This window comes from Saccostrea echinata, unplaced genomic scaffold (assembly GCF_033153115.1).
Source record: "Saccostrea echinata isolate AGI-Se365-2 ecotype Australia unplaced genomic scaffold, CSIRO_AGI_Sech_v1 ptg000056l, whole genome shotgun sequence".
NCBI lineage: Eukaryota > Metazoa > Mollusca > Bivalvia > Ostreida > Ostreidae > Saccostrea > Saccostrea echinata.
In genome coordinates, this window is record NW_026889805.1 from 13,718,412 (window position 1) to 13,735,890 (window position 17,479).

At 33.5% G+C, this 17,479-nt stretch overlaps 2 long non-coding RNA genes across 3 annotated transcripts; one reads left to right on the forward strand and one right to left on the reverse strand.

Moving 5' to 3' along the window:
* The first annotated feature begins 996 nt into the window (after positions 1-996).
* LOC133173645 (uncharacterized) lies at positions 997-15,208 on the forward strand. Of its 2 annotated transcripts, none has more exons than XR_009719055.1 (3): positions 997-1,043; positions 14,417-14,586; positions 14,863-15,208. It is a non-coding gene; the product is annotated as an uncharacterized LOC133173645 (long non-coding RNA). The 2 variants fall into 2 exon arrangements; XR_009719056.1 differs by lacking the exon at positions 997-1,043 and adding an exon at positions 1,833-1,891 and having other exon boundaries at positions 14,511-14,586.
* Positions 14,425-16,771, reverse strand: LOC133173646 (uncharacterized). The gene is made up of 3 exons (XR_009719057.1): positions 16,687-16,771; positions 14,974-15,126; positions 14,425-14,668 (listed from the first exon to the last, which is right to left on the reverse strand). It is a non-coding gene; the product is annotated as an uncharacterized LOC133173646 (long non-coding RNA).
* Positions 16,772-17,479: the final 708 nt, after the last annotated feature.

Genomic DNA, 17,479 nt, shown 5'->3' on the forward strand with positions numbered 1-17,479 from the left:
CAATACTAGTCCTCTACCGGCAAGTGTAATCTGGTTCCCGTTAAGAATTGAAAATGCCATAAATCCGCCAAAAATCAATGAAGCGGGACGAAATGCAAACTTGACCTATAACTAATCAAGGTAAAGTGACTTAGCAAAAAATCAGCTCAATATCTGAAAGCGTTTAGAAGAAAATTGCGGAAAACCCCTAAAAATTGAAAAGGCCGTAATTCCGTAAAAAATCAATGAAACGGAACGAAATGCAAACTTGATATGTAACTCATCAAGATACACTCACATACCAAAAATCAGCTCAATATCTGCAAGCGTCTAGGAAAAAAGTGCGGAAAACCAAGTGGGACAGACTGACAGAGGGACAGACAGATAGACGGACAGACAGACAGACAGACGGACAGACTCAGAGGAAACCTATAGTCCCCTCCGGTTTCACCGGTAGGGGACTAAAAAAGAGTATTTACGGAGATATGAATAGAAACGGGTGTGAATCATAAGCAGAACTTTAATATAGAATCGTTATGAATAAATATACTAAAGTCTGTCCCACGGTACCAAGGACCTCACTTTTCGCCTCATATCTCAAAATGTATAAATACCTTGGCCTTCAAACTAGGTTCGATCGATAGATCATTTTTTTTCCAAACTTCCTGCATTTATCCGAACCCTCGAGTTCAACCGGTGTATTGACACGGCGGCAAATTCAAAGTCTACGGGGATTTAACATGGTAAACTCGTCCATTAGCGTCAAGATCACGGGGCAGGAAACCAGTTTATCGAGGGAGTAGTCGTTCTTTCCAAATTAAAATTACAAAATATCCTGAAAATTCAACGAAAGTAATTCAATGTGATTTGGTAAATAATATAAGTATTGTTTTGCATTCAAATATATTTTGACGAGTTTTCTCATAAAATGAGAGAAAATAATCCGAATTCAATGCAGTACAAGTTGTGGATATTGAGGTCACGCATTTCCTCTAGAAACGGATGTTGACATGGTGCAAGAATGTGTTATTTACAGCTTCATTTGTTGAAAATGTAGTAAGATGGTAAGTTGTTGTCCTTTTCTTTATTTTATACCATACATACACCTAAGAAAGAACTGTTTCAAATGCTAAGAATAAGTCAAAATGTACGCACAAGTGCCCCATAATATGTTACATGTCTGAGAAAGAGAGATAGAGAGAGAGAGAGAGAGAAAAAACCGAAAACTGACATTTTATCAACTTATTTAATAAAACTATTAGGAAAAAAAGAAAGCATACAAATACACCTTTTAATTATTATAACAATGACTCTCTTTTTTATTAAAAGCTGGTAGATCTTTATTTATTCATTTTATTGCATGATTATGTACATACATGTATATGATGTATAGTCTGTCCCAGGGTACCAAGGACCTCACTTTTCGCCTCATATCTCAAAATGTATAAATACCTTGGCCTTCAAACTAGGTTCGGTCGATAGATCATTTTTTTTCCAAACTTCCTCCATTTATCCGAACCCTCGAGTTCAACCGGTGTATTGACACGGCGGCAAATTCAAAGTCTACGGGGATTTAACATGGTAAACTCGTCCATTACAGGTCAAGATCACGGGGCAGGAAACCAGTTTATCGAGGGAGTAGTCGTTCTTTCCAAATTAAAATTACAAAAAATCCTAAAAATTCAACAAAAGTAATTCAGTGTAATTTGGTAAATAATATAAGTATATTTTTGCATTCAAATATATTCTGACGAGTTTTCTCATGAAATGAGAGAAATAATCCGAATTCAATGCAGTACAAGTTGTGGATATTGAGATCACGCATTTCCTCTAGAAACGGATGTTGACATGGTCTGGTGCAAGACTAGACTGTATTATTTACAGCTTCATTTGTTGAAAATGTAGTAAGATGGTAAGTTGTCGTCCTTTTCTTTATTTTATACCATACATACACCCAAGAAAGAACTGTTTCAAATGCTAAGAATAAGTCAGAATGTTTGCATAAGTGCCCCATAACATGTTACATGTCAAAGAAAGAAAAAAAACGAAAACTGACATTTTTTTATCAACTTATTTCAAATCATAAAACTATTAGGAAAAAAAGAAAGTGTACAAATACACCTTTTAATTATAATTACAATTACTTTTTTTATTAGAAGCTGGTAGATTTTTATTTATTGATTGAAATGCATGATCATGTACATGTAGGTCGATCTACTTTCACTTTGAACATTTCATGCATTTGGCAGTCACTATCTATATGATCCATAACAAGCAAAATTTTACACTTATGTGAAGTGTCAGCACCTTGACGAATCTTTATACAGTTTTATATATATAACAAATATTTTGGACACTCAAGATTTTTTTTTCTGAACTTTTTAGTTTTTTTTTTTTACAAGACTGATAGAGTTCTAAGGGTCTTCTGTACTGTTTTAACATACAGAGCTATTGGATATTGCTAGTGTATAAATATATAAATAGATGTTACATGTTGATCGATGCAGTCCAGATTTAACTATATTTCAAGAGTAAATTAACTTATCTACTGCATGTTTTGCCCAAGATGAAAAATCAACATAACAGGGGTAGACAAATAGAAATTGTCAGTACTTCTCCAGGAGTAGGACAGGTTACCATCGTAAAATTACCTTTCCTGCCAAAAAATATGCTTGTCCCACCTTTTTCTTAAATAACACAAAACTACAACATTATCATTAACATTTAGGACCAACCTTGACCCAAAATCACTAACTCTCCCATAGAGAAATTAAGGGTAAAATTTCTAATTCTAGGGAGACTTCCTAGCGTCTGCGCTGTGCATTGATTATTAAACTTAAAATTTTAAATACATGTACATGTCAATGTAAATACATAAACATGTACTTATATGTTTCACTGTATTTTTTACATGAAAAAAATACACTTGTATCTACATTATTGTGTTATTAAAAAAACTCCTGAATGTCAATTAAGGGTTCAACTTCATGACTGTGTGTGTTCGCCACGTCAACACCTCCACTTTAATAACAGCAACATGTGTTTGTATCATGTATTCATGGCATGATTTTTACATTTTGACAAAAGAAAGGTCCAAAATCCTCTTCAACTTTTTTGACATGACATTGATACTTCTCATATATATATATAATATATTATCAAGACATGAATGGGCAATTCTAGAGAAGTTCCTACTGAGTGTTCGATGTAGTGGTCAACTGCATCGAAAACAGATACTCTGCTGTGATTCACTGTATTTTAACAACGGTAAAACAAAACAACATTTGAATATATGATTTTTGTTAGCTGGAAAACATTTGTCCGCGGGCCGAAACCAGTTACCAAATAACTTGCCCACCAAACAAAATTGGTTGTCCTGGGCATCAGGCAATGCTATTTGTCTAGCCCTGCATAATTATCCACTAAAATACTTGCATTGATTAAATTACATGAAAATCAAAATACATAATATTTCACTTCTAGGCACAAGTGCATGCATATGATAAATACCATATAACTAAGGATTATTTGTTTTATATTGCATTTAAGACATGCTAAAAATATAAATTTGTAGCATTAATTACATATATCGGAGATTCACATTATCTGATTTACAGCTACTGTTCTACATTTTTTAATTTTTGTTTTTATTTTGGGGGGGGGGGGGCTTAAGGTTACACATTAAATACATTGAATGCAGTATTTCTCATTTTAATTAAAAATATTGAATAAAAATTTTCCAGCTAAATAAACAATGCATTTATTTATCTTTATTTGACATAATTCAAAGAATTTTTCTCACTATATTTGATCATGTTGATAAATTTTGTTATTATTATTGTCTAATATCCTCAAAATATCCTGTAACTTTTAAATAAAGGACAATCAGTCAGTGAATGAATCTTTAACACAATTCATGTCTCACATTATACAAATTCTCTCAGGTGTGAGTTTTTTTATCTCTCAGTGTTTACAATTTTATATATAATTCACTTTCAATTCTGTGATTATGTTCAATTTACTGTATAATAATTTTTCTAGTTTTAAACTTTTCAAAAAATAATTTTTTATTTCAAGACATTTTTTATTGTTCGAAATATGCTGTAAGTTTACCCGACATACAACCCTTGAGACTTCTATTTACTTACATACTTAAGTATTGTAAAAAAAAAAATAATCTTTCATAATTTCTTCTACATGTAGATGTTTCTTTAAAGTTATTAGTTTTATTAGCTCACCTGAGCCGAAGGCTCAATTGAGCTTTTCTGATCACATTTTGTACAGCGTCCATCTGTCTTTCTAGCTGTCTGTCCGTCTGTAAACTTTTCACATTTTCAACTTCTTCTGAAGAACCACAGGACCAATTTCAACCAAACTTGCCACAAAGTACCCTTGGGTAAAGGGGATTCAAATTTGTTCAAATGAAGAGCCACGCCCTTTTCCAAGGGGAAATAATAAACAAGAGGCCCATGGGCCACATCGCTCACTTGAGTAACTTTGGCCATGCTGTTCTTTACCAGATTTCCCCCTTCTAATACTTATTGTGGCCCCGCCCTACCCCTGGGGGTCATGATTTTAACAATTAAAAATCTACACTACACCTTGATGCTTCCACATAAGTTTCAGCTTTTCTGGCCCAGTGGTTCTTGAGAAGAAGATTTTTTAATGACCCCACCCTATTTTTGTCTTTTTTTGATTATCTCCCCTTGTAAAGGGACTTGGCCCTTTATTTTAACAATTTAAACTCCCCTTCACTCAAGGATACTTTGTACCAAATTTGGTTAAAATTGGCCCAGTGGTTCTTGAGAAGAAGTTGAAAATGTGAAAAGTTTACAGATGGACGGATGGACAGACAGACGAAAGGACGGACGGACGGACGACGGACAATGGTTTCATTGAAAATGAAATGGAGACAATGAGCTTTCAGCTCAGGTGAGCTAAAAATTTATTTAGTGAAAAATTAATGACATCTTTTAAAAATCTTCTCAAGAACCACTGGGCTAGGAAAGATAAAACTTATGCGGAAACATCCTCTGGTAGTGTAGATTCAAATTTTTTCAACTCATGACCCCCGGGGGTAATTATTCATATTGATGTGGAATCATCCTCAGGTAGTGAAGATTCAAGTTTGTTCAAATCATGCCCCCCTCCCCTTAAGGATAGGTTGAAACCACTCATAAAATACTGAACTCCTAGCCAAAGTGCTCAGGTGAGCCATGTGGCCTATAGCTTGTTATTTACGTCCCCATAGTAAACCCATTTCGTTCAAACACCGCAAAAAGAAAATAAAGCAAAAAATTCATATACAATGTATATGCAAAATTAATACATCTGGCATGTAATTTAAGTATGAACAGTATTCTAGCACAATAAATAAAAGGTCAAGGTCAAAACACTAACATAATAAAGGTCAAAAAGCAGAGATCATTTAAATTGTAAATGGGCACAACACTGATCTGGTTTGCGTCCCTTTTTCAGTTTATTCATGTTATTCAACACCATTTGAAGGGCTAATTATTGATTAACAAATTGTAATGAAGAAGCAACATTTACCTTGTTATGTCTTTATTAATTATAAAAAAAATATTCTGAAGGTATTAATTAGTTGGAATACATTGTTATGATGAGCAGACATCAAGACAAGAAGGTGCACATGTATGTAAAGGACAGTCCACTCAAATTTTTATAATAAAGTGTTTGGAGTTCATCTAGATGAAACAGTTTCAGGACATTCTTCTGGATGGTCTGGGCATATATATATATATATATATATATATATTAGGGCTGTCACGGTTCCAAAATTTTTCGGGTCGGGTCGGTTCTGTAAATTTTCGGTTCGGTTCCGGGTTTTTCGGGTCGGGTATTTACATCTATTTTAAACCTTAATTTCATGAATTTAACTTGCAAAATTTTTATTTGTTACATTAAATTTACATTGAAAACAAGTCTTAACCATGCGAACGTCTAGACATCGGTGACTTGGCCTACTATTAGCCACAACCTGACCATTCCTGCTCGTTTTGATAATTATCTAATACTTCCGTGACAAGTGTTTTGTCATGGAATGAAGCAGATTTCAGTTGTGATGTTTATTTATTAGTCAGCCCGCGGGCTGACTAGTTATCTTACGAAGAACTTCAAATGCGCTTGCGTGTTCTGGAATTCTGGGAGGTAGACTGGTACTCTGACACTGGTAAACCTAAGGTGCACAAGCGATTCTTGGAGGTTGACTCATCCGAAAAACCTCGGGCCTTTCACACTTTTTCTGTGAAAAGCCCGAGGTGTTCCAAGCGATTCTGGGAGGTTGACTTAGAGTAAGTCACACCTGTTGATTTCGTTTCAGTAAAATCAATATTGATTAAACAACGAAATCACTATTTTAACACCATATACCAATAACATGTAAATACAGGTTAACACAGTAAGGCGTTTTGTGCTGATTTCTTTGGAAAATCTGCTAACATTGAGGTTTTGTAGTTTGCATTTCAACAGTTTTATAAACTGGTTTGCAGTAATTTATCTGGTCCGCATAGATCTATTCATAAAACGTGTGTTCTACTCAATGAAGCGTAAAATTGTATAAATTCATTTTACTCAGTGTTTGGCGCGTCAGTTGAAACTCTTTTAAAAAGTGTCTTAATTTTTTTTAACGTGTATTCAATTCTGCGGCATAAATATTGGATTATTTCAGATTTTGAAGCCTTTAAGTTTTTATTGGTTTTACTTTCGTTTTCATTTAAAGCATTTCGATCCCGATGTTAATTACCAAATTGGCCAATATGATTTGTAAAGACATGCAATGGATAGATAAAGAGAGACACAGCTGGCTTCGCCTGCTACATTTTTTTTAGCTCACCTGAGCTGAAAGCTCAAGTGAACTTTTCTGATCACCAGTTGTCCGTCCGTCTGAAAACTTTTCACATTTTCAACTTCTTCTCAAGAACCACTGGGCCAATTTTAACCAAATTTGATACAAAGCATCCTTAGCTACAGGGGAGTTAAAATTGATAAAATGAAGGGCCAAGCCCCTTATAAGGGAAGACAATCAAGAAAAGACAAAATAAGGTGGGTCATTAAAAAATCTTCTCAAGAACTACTGAGCCAAAAAAGCTGAAACTTATGTGGAAGCATCCTGGGTGAGTGAAGAATCTAAATTGTTCAAATCATGATCCCAAAGGTCGGATGGGGCCACAAAAGGGAATCCAATTTTTACATTGAAAGATATATACATGTATATATATAAAAGCCCTCTGATATATTCTTCTCAAGAACCCCTGGGCCAGAAAAGCTGAAACTTACATGGAAGCATCCTAGGGTAGTGTAGATTCTAAATTTTTCAAATCATGACCCCCTGGGGTAGGATGAGGCCACAATAGGTATTACAAGGAGGAAAATCTGCATGGTGAAGAACAGCGGGGCTAAATTTACTTTCTTTACAAGTTTCACTAACACCCGTTAATAAAGTTTGCAAAGATCCTTCTGGAAGAAAATGCCGACGTGAATACTTCAACGCTCTTTTCCCCTAAATAATAATGTAATAATAAAGTTTGAGTAAACGTCTTTGACAAGATTAGAGGGCGGATCCAGAAGGGTGGTGGTCCAGGGGATTCGGCCTTATGGAAGTCTTAAAATCAACGAAAGTTGTCTCAAAAAAAAATTAAATAGAAAGTTAATTGTAAAACTGGCTACGGAATGTCATGTATTAAAGCAAAAGTAGTGTAAATTGGGTGCGAGGTTTGTGTAGAGGGGTTTTGAGAGCTGCCTCGTCTTTTTGGCGAATACGCCTCCCCCCTTTTCATAAAATCCTAGATCAGCCCGATAGGAGCGGCTACTGACTTTTGATAGAATCATGCTATGAGAAGTTGAACATAAATAATGAAACTTTTCGTTTTTGTATTTAATTCACAAAATAATGCGAGAACCTGCATGCATGGGATCGTTTTAACCCCAAACTCTACGCTCTCATTCTGAAAAACTGGATCAACTGGCCAAATCGGCTAATAAAAAATAATGCTGAAATTATTTTTTAATACACAAAATATCGGTTTCCTAATGCTTTTAAACATTATCACGAAAAAAGAAAAATCCACTGGCTGACTCTCTAAGCTTTTTTTAAAAGCTAAACTTGTCACTGTTATCGTAATCATTCCTTTGATTTCGTCGCCATTTTTTGTATTGAACAGACTCTAATATATACACCAGACCCGAACCGAAATCCGGAAAAATGGAACCGGAACCGAACCGAACAACTTGGACCGCGGTTCTCGGTTGTTTCGGGTACTCGTGACAGCCCTAATATATATATATATATATATATATATATATATATATATATATATATATATATATATATATGTATATATATATATATATATAAAAGAAATGTCTTTTTTCTGAAGTGTATACTTTGCCCTTGTATCTGAAATAAAAAAAAATCATGTATTTTTCATATGTACAGAAAGAATTCATGATATCATGATACATGTACAAATGAAATCATCTGAATTTTCATTTTTCCTTAATTTCACTTTAAATTTAAAAAACTTAAAAAAAATTTTCATGCAGAATCATCATGACAGTTAATATGTTAATATGTGTATTATTGTCATCTTTTTCATACCTGAAGAATAGCCTAAACCAAAGATTACCAGGTAGTTTGCCCAGTAGTGATCACTTGATGAGCCAGACACAAATTGAAGTGTTAGTGATATAATGGAGAGAACAAGAAGTCTGTGAGCCAATGCTCACTAATAATACCCCCGCTTTGATGTAAATGTACACAAGTTCAGTTATGGACAGACACAAGGATGAACAAGAAGTTGACATCGGATTCATACAAAAATGATTCCCACCATATGGCATGCCTAAACAAAGAATGTGCTAAAATTTCAAGCATCTGCAGTCAGTGGTTGCTGAGAAAACGGTGACCAAAATTTGTTATGTATGGTACAGACAGATGCACGGATAAACAGGAAGTTGACACCAGATTCGTACAAAAATGAATCCCACCATATGGCATGCCTCAACAAAATGTGTGCTAAAATTTCAAGCATCTGCGATGAGTAGTTGCTGAGAAAACTGTGACGAAAAATTTGATACGGACAGACAGACACACAAGGGTAAAACAGTATACCCCCCTCTTCTTTGGAGCGGGGGTATAAAAATACTCACTTTCTAATCTATTCATAGATGTTGTTTCTCTCCCCGGCTTCATGTTTATTATGTCCAATATGAGTCATGACTTCTTTTGTACCAATTGACATTCAAACCATGGATACCAGCAGCACTGAGCATTTTACTTTCATTTCTTCTTTAGTCTGAATATCTATAAGATAATCTTAATAAATATAGGATAGACAATTCATTTACCTCTTGGAATATTTTTCAAATTTACTTAAAATGCTGAAAACAGTTCAAACAAAATTACAAATAACATAGTATGTTGAGTGGTTTTACCCTGTAATTTCACTAATTTAAGATTTAAGTAATTTGAGATTTGATATTTTTACAACTTTTTATTCAAGTTTTATAACAATTTTCACAGTATGAATTTAATTTGCAAAGCAGAAGTTGTAAATTATGATACTTGGTGTCTTGAAAAGTAAGCTAAGTACATGTTTCTGCATCTATCAAAGGTTGAATTAATTTAATGTACATGTTTGCAGGCTCTTGTCTGTCTGATATGTCTTCATGTTCTCTTTCCTAAGTAATAATTAAATTCTTGTTTCAAAATAAAAATGCTTAACTTAGTTTTATCTATTGTTTTTATTTTTACTTTTCATTGTTATCAATATCGTTATTTAAAAAAAATAATGAGAGGCTTTGACTAATATTTCTCTTGTTTCTTGCAAAATATAGAATTTTCTCACAATAAAATTTAAAATGCAAACTCCAGGGGCCTGTTTTACAAAACAACTTACGACTTAGACCAAAAATTTTACTTGATTGTAAAGTTTTGCAAAGTTAATGATTCTGTTTGAAGTTCTTAGCATAGAAATATCTTTCTGAATTCTATTTAAAAGGATTAGAATCATTTTCAAATTAATGTAAAAGAAAAAAGTAACAAGCACAATAAAATTTTGGTCTTAGTCCTAAGTTCTTTTGTAAAACTGGCCTCAAAAAATTTCTCAAAAGTTTAAAAAATTGTAAAATCATTGAAATTTCTGCCACCAGGCCCGTAGGAAGCAATTTCACTTTGAGGGGGCATAACCATACATTTTCAGTTGGGGGGGGGGGGGGAGGGGGCACTGTCAAAATTTCTTGACAATCAAAAAAAAAAGGGGGGGGGAAGGTCATCATACATTATTCCTGAGGGGGCACAGGCATATAGTAGCTATGTTTTATATATATATATTATATATAGTATTCTATATATCGGCAAAATTATAGGGGGCAAGGCCCCCCGTGCCCCCCCCCCCCCAGTTCCTACGACCATGGCCACACAAGTTTTTTTATATTTTAAAAAAGTATACAAATATATATATATATATATATATATATATATATATATATATATATATATATATATATATATATATATTCCATTCATGTACTGGGGTTTGTGTGATTACTATCTTTGTATTTTATTTTTGGCATTAGAACTGCTACATGTATTTGAAATCCCAGGCCCTGCATTTACCTAATGCTGACACAGGAAGTTTTCCAAGGGCAAGGTCAAAATCCATTGATGACGTAGTTTCATGCAGACAACATTTGCACAGTGATTCAAAATGTATAAACGTGGATTTGTATGTGCTTAATAATTATAAATGTAACAAAGCCAGGAAGCATTGTGAATTCGTGTTAGAAGTGATGTTTAACAAACTGTTTAACCGTGTTTACCTGTTTAACCGTGTTTAACACAAACTATAGTAAATGTGTAGTGTGTTGGATTTATTTGCGAGGCAAAGGTAAAGTTGTAATTAATTACAAATCTAAATTATTTGAACATACTATAATACTCGCTTACAGATAGATCTATCATGCGGTGTTGTAATTATGTCACTTGGTTGAATTTTGTTGTAGCCTCGATCGTTCTTTCCATTACAGATTACTTTTGTCAGTTATGACTTCTAAGAAGATATGAGTTGAATCTTACCTCTTTTCTTAGTAGTGTTAGGCACTTGTTCCCAGGTACGTCGAAGACGCTGTCTTGCAATTTTTTCCCTGAAAAAAATCTGTGTTTTGGGGCTCTTGGAAAGTCTCGGGCTGTATAGCGTTCCGTACATCGGTAAGCACAGAGCATTCCCGAACGTGTGTTACGTCATTATGTCACTGACGGCGATGTACGGAAAATCACGAATAATGATGGATCCCCTTCCGAAGTGGTGGCCATTTTGGTAATGTTAAATCCCCGTAGACTTTGAATTTGCCGCCGTGTCAATACACCGGTTGAACTCGAGGGTTCGGATAAATGGAGGAAGTTTGGAAAAAAAATGATCTATCGACCGAACCTAGTTTGAAGGCCAAGGTATTTATACATTTTGAGATATGAGGCGAAAAGTGAGGTCCTTGGTACCCTGGGACAGACTATAGGTCGATCTACTTTCACTTCATGCATTTGGCAGTCACTACCTACATGATCTATAAAAAGCAAAATTTTACATTTATGTGAAGTGTCAGCACCTTGACTATATATAACAAATATTTTGGACACTCCAGATTTTTTCTGAACTATTTAGTTCTACTAAATAATACTATTTAATACTGTTTGTTATCTTCATAGTTCATTTTACAGGACTGAGTTCTAAGGGTCTTCTGTTTTTTAACATACAGAGCTATCAGATATTGCTAGGTGTATAAATATTGCCCAAGAAAATATAATGGAAGAAAATCAACATAATTATCCACTAAAATACTTGCACTGATAAAACTGCATGAAAATTAAAAGATGTAATATTTCACCCAGCACAAGTGCATATGGTAAATACCATGTAATTTATTATATAGATTATCAATTTGTATTATATTGCATTTAAGACATGCTAAAATATAAATTTGAAACATTAATTACATATATCGGAGATTCACATTATATGTTTTACACCTACTGTTCTACATTTTTTATTTTTTTATTTTTTTTGGGGGGGGGGGGGGCTTAAGGTTTTACATTAAATGAACTGAATGCAGTAGGCCATATTTCTCATTTTAAAAATGTTGAGTAAAAGTAAATGAACAATGCATTTATTTATCTTTTTTTGGCATAATCCACAGATTTTTTTCCCACTATTTGATAAACTTTTGATAAACTATTTGATAAACTTTGTTATTATCATTTAGGCCAAATAAAAAAATATGTGTGGTTCCGGTTACCCAACCTTCCCTATTTTATACCCCCGACCCTAAACTTTTTTTGGCAATTTTCATATTTTTTTCCCGGAATTTCCCCAATTTTCATCAATGGCTCCTGTTTAAGTTTTAGTTTCAGCAATGCCGGCCTCCTTGCACAACATAGTGCAAGTGTTTAATAGTGTTAAATCCAAAGAAAGCTAGCATGTAGTTGTCCCCCTACCAATATTGACTAGTATATTATCACATCACATCTAAATGTCATTTGCAAAGCAGTGATAGGTATTATTTAGAAAAATTAAGAAAATCATTTTGTTAAAAAAAAAAAATCCCTACCTACCTACCCTAATTTTTTGGGAGGTGTAACCGGAACCACACATATTTTTTTGTTTGGCCTTATGTCCAATATCCTCAAAATATCCTGTAACTTTTAAATAAAGGACAATCAATCAGTGAATGAATCTTTAACACAATTCATGTTTCACATTATACAAATTCTCTCATGTGTGATTTTTGTTGTTGTCTTTCTGTGTTTACAATTTTATATATAATTCACTTTCAATTCTGTGTTTATATTCAATTTACTGTATAATAATTTTTCTAGAAAAAATGACTTTTTTTATTTCAAGCATTTTTTTATTGTCAAAATATGCTGTAAGTTTACCCGACATACAACCCTTGAGACTTCTGTTTACTTAAACAAGAAAAAAATCATCTCTCATAATTTCTTTTACATGTAGATGTTTCTTTAAAGTTATTAGTTTTATTATTTACATGTACATCCCTCATAGGAGACCCATTTTGTTCAAACTCCTAAATTTATGTGCAAAAAGAAAATAAAGCAAAAATTCATACAAGTGCAAAATTAATACATCAGGCCATCTTTAACAAATTGTTTGGTTACCCTCTCCCAATCGACTGGCTAAAAATGGTCCGACTCAAAACTTTTTTTTAACCTCCAGGAAGCAATTATTTTTTTTATGAATTCTGGAAAATAGATTTTGAAAATTCAGCATTGATTTTGAAATTTTCTTTGAAAAAAAATTTCTCACCTACCTACCGACTCAATTTTCTCAACCTGAGTCGGGAGAGGGCAAGCAAACATTATTTTAAAGTTGGCCTCATGTAAGTAACTATGAACAGTATTTTAGCACAATAAATACAAGAGGCCCAGGGGCCACATCGCTCACCTGAGCACTCTGGCTAGGAAAAAGCAGAAATCAGTTCAGTCTTGAAAAGTTTAAATATAAAACTGGTTTGGGGGGGGGGGGATCATGATTTGTACAAATTTGAATCTACATTACCTGATGATGCTTCCATTTAAATATGACTAATCATGGCTTTGCTGTTCTTGAGAAGAAGATTTTTAAAGATGTTCCCTGTATATTCCTATGTAAAACTTTAATCACCCATTGTGCTCCACCCTACCCCTGGGGGTCATGATTTGAACAAACTTGAATCTACACTACCTGAGGATGCTTCCATATAAATATGACCAATCATGGCTTAGCTGTTCTTGAGAAGAAGATTTTTAAAGATTTTTCCTATGTATTCCTATGTAAAACTTTGATCCCCCATTGTGGCCCCACCCTACCCCCGGGGGTCACTACCGGAGGATGCTTCCATATAAGTTTCATATTTTCAAGCACAGTGGTTTTTGAGAAGAAGATTTTTAAATTATGCCATTAATTTTTCATGAATTCATAATTATCTCCCCTTGGAAGAAGGCGTGGCCCTTCATTTGAACAAACTTGAATTCCCTTTACCCAAGGATACTTTGTGGCAAGTTTGGTTGAAATTGGCCCAGTGGTTCTTGAGAAGAAGATGAAAATGTGAAAAGTTTACGATGACAATGACTACAACGACAGACAACGGACAATTTTCAATCAGAAAAGCTCACTTGAGCCTTTGGCTCAGGTGAGCTAAAAAGGTCAAGGTCAAAACACTAACATAATAAAGGTCAAAAAGCAGAGATCATTTAAATTGTAAATGGGCACATCACTGATCTGGTTCGTGTCCCTTTTTCAGTTTATTCATGTTATTCAACACCTGCATTTGAAGGACTAATTATTGATTAAAGCATTGAAATAAAGAAGCAGCATTTACCTTTTTATGTTTTTATTAATTACAAAAAAAAAATAATTTGAAGGTATTAATTTATTGGAATTCATTGTTATGATGAGCAGACATCAAGAATTGAAGGCACACATGCATGTAATGGACAATCCACTCAAATTTTTTAGAATAAAGTGTTTGGAGTTCATCTAGATGAAACATACTCGAACAAGTTTCAGGACATTCTTCTGGATGGTCTGGGCAGTAAGTATATACATTTAAACATTTATATGAATATTTAAAAAAATGTCTTTTTTCTTTCTGAAGTGTATACTTGGCCTGGTATCTGAAATTAAAAAAATCATCATGTATTTTTCATATGTACAGAAAGCATTCATGATACATGTACAAATGAAATCATTAATTTGAATTTTCATTATTCCTTAATTTCACTTTACAGAGACTTAAAAGTTTAGTTTTTTTTTCTTTTCTTTTTTTCATGCACCAGTTAATATGTGTATTATTGTATATCTTTTTCAGGTCCAAAGAATAGTCTAAACCAAAGATTACCAGGGAGTTTGCCCAGTGATCACTTGATGAGCTAGACACAAATTGAAGTGTTAGTGATATAATGGAGAGAAAAATACTCACTTTCTAATCCATTCATAGATGTTTCTCTCCTCAGCTTCATGTTTATTATGTCCAATATGAGTCATGACTTTTCTTTTGTACCAATTGACATTCAAACCATGGACACCAGCAGCACTGAGCATTTTACTTTCATTTCTTCTTCAGTCTGAATATCTAAAAGATAATCTGAATAAATATAGGGTAGACAATTCATTTACCTCTTGGAATATTTTTCAATTTTACTTAAAATGCTGAAAACAGTTCAAACAAAATTACAAATAACATAGTATGTTGAGTGGTTTTACCCTGTAATTTCACTAATTTAAGATTTAAGTAATTTGAGATTTGATATTTTTACAACTTGTAATTCAAGTTTTATAACAATTTTCACAGTATGAATTTAATTTGCAAAGCAGAAGTTGTAAATTTTGATATCCATTGATATGTCAAAGTGATTTGGAAGTCCCAACCATTTTAAAATTCTTGAAGTATTTTACCCTTGATATCTTGAATACTCAGATATCTCAGAAGTTTTTATCAGTCCCATTGTCCCATTGTAGGATAACGAGGTTTGACAACATAGTTTGAATTGAAAATGTTTGGTTCCCACCGCACACACACTTAAATTGCTTCCCATGGGCCTGACCCCATGAATTAAAAATGATTTCACAGATGACTGTAGACAAATTAAAAAAAAAAGAAAGAAAGAAAATGAAAACTACATGCACGTTTCTGCACCTACTTAAGGTTGAATTAATTTAATTAATGTGCATGTTTGCTTGCTCTTGTCTGTATGATATATCTTCATGTTCTCTTTCCTAATAATCAAATTCTTGTTTCAAAATAAAAATGCTTAATTTAGTTTTATCTAGTTAAGTTTTATCTATTGTTTTTATTTTACTTTTCATTGCTATTATAATTTAAAAAAAAGAAATAATGAAAGGGCTTTGACTTGCATTTCTTGCAAATGTAGAATTTTTTCACATTGAAATTTAAAATGCAGCTCCTGGTCTCAAAAGTTTTATTAATTTGTAAATCATTGAAATTTCTGTCACAAAAGTTTTTATATTAAAAGGAAAATAAAGTATACAAATAAACATAATAATTTAAAAAAAAAAAAATGTATTCCATTCATGTTTAGGGGTTTGTGTGATTACTACACGTACCTCTGTATTTTATTTTTGGCATCAGAACTGCTACACATATGGTAAAGCTATTAAAAATACATAATATTGTTTGAAATCCCAGGGCCTGCATTTACCTAATGTCGATACAGGAAGTTTTCAAAGGGCAAGGTCAAAATCCATTGATGACGTAGTTTGATGCAGACAACATGTATATCTTGTTTTCATGTTTTGCACAGTGATTCAAAATGTCTAAACGTGGATTTGTATGTGCTTAAGAGTTATAAATGTAACAAAGCCAGGAAGCGTTGTGAATTCATGATAGAAGTGATGTTTCACAAACTGTTTAACCGTGTTTACAACAAACTATAGTATATACTGCCTAGTGTGTTGGATTTATTTGCGAGGCAAAGGTAAAGTTGTAATTAATTACAAATCTAAATTATTAGAACATACTAATACTCGCTTACAGATAGATCTATCATGCTATGTTTTGGTAAAGCAATGATGTCACTTGGCTGAATTTTGTTGTACTATAGCCTCGATCGTTCTTTCCATTACATTGTCAGTGCAGTTATGACTTCTGAAGTAGATATGAGTTAAATCTTACCTCTTTTCTTAGTAGTGTTAAGCACTTGTTCCCGGGTACGTCGAAGACGCTGTTTTGCTATTTCTTCGCTGATAAATCTGTGTGTATTGGGCACTTGGAAAGTCTCGGGCTGTATTGCGTTCCGTACATCGGTAAGCACAGAGAATTCCCGAACGTGTATACGTCATTACGTCACTGACGGCGATGTACGGAAAATCACGAATAATGATGGATCCCCTTCCGAAGTTGCGGCCATTTTGGCAATGTTAAATCCCCGTAGACTTTGAATTTGCCGCCGTGTCAATACACCGGTTGAACTCGAGGGTTCGGATAAATGCAGGAAGTTTGGAAAAAAAAATGATCTATCGATCGAACCTAGTTTGAAGGCCAAGGTATTTATACATTTTGAGATATGAGGCGAAAAGTGAGGTCCTTGGTACCGTGGGACAGACTATAGTATAACAAAAATGGCGTAGGTACTCCCCATCTAAATCAATAAATAAAAAAGATGTACCACTATATTTTAAAATCAACTTCATTGCTAATTTTATAGATTAGAATAGGGCAAAAAAAATTCTGATTTTAATGGAGAGAGCTTATAGATGAGTGCATTTTTTCGTTTGAAGTTTTTAAAAGATTGAATAAAGAGATAATTTTGGCTTAAATGTTCCATATACTCGTGATTAAATGTCTAAGAAATAACTGCAGTTACCCCAGCTGAAATCTTACTAACAATACACACTTGTATGTAAATGTTTAAGAAAATTTCATATTCATATTTTCAACCATGTTTACTTACCAAGAATGACGATCC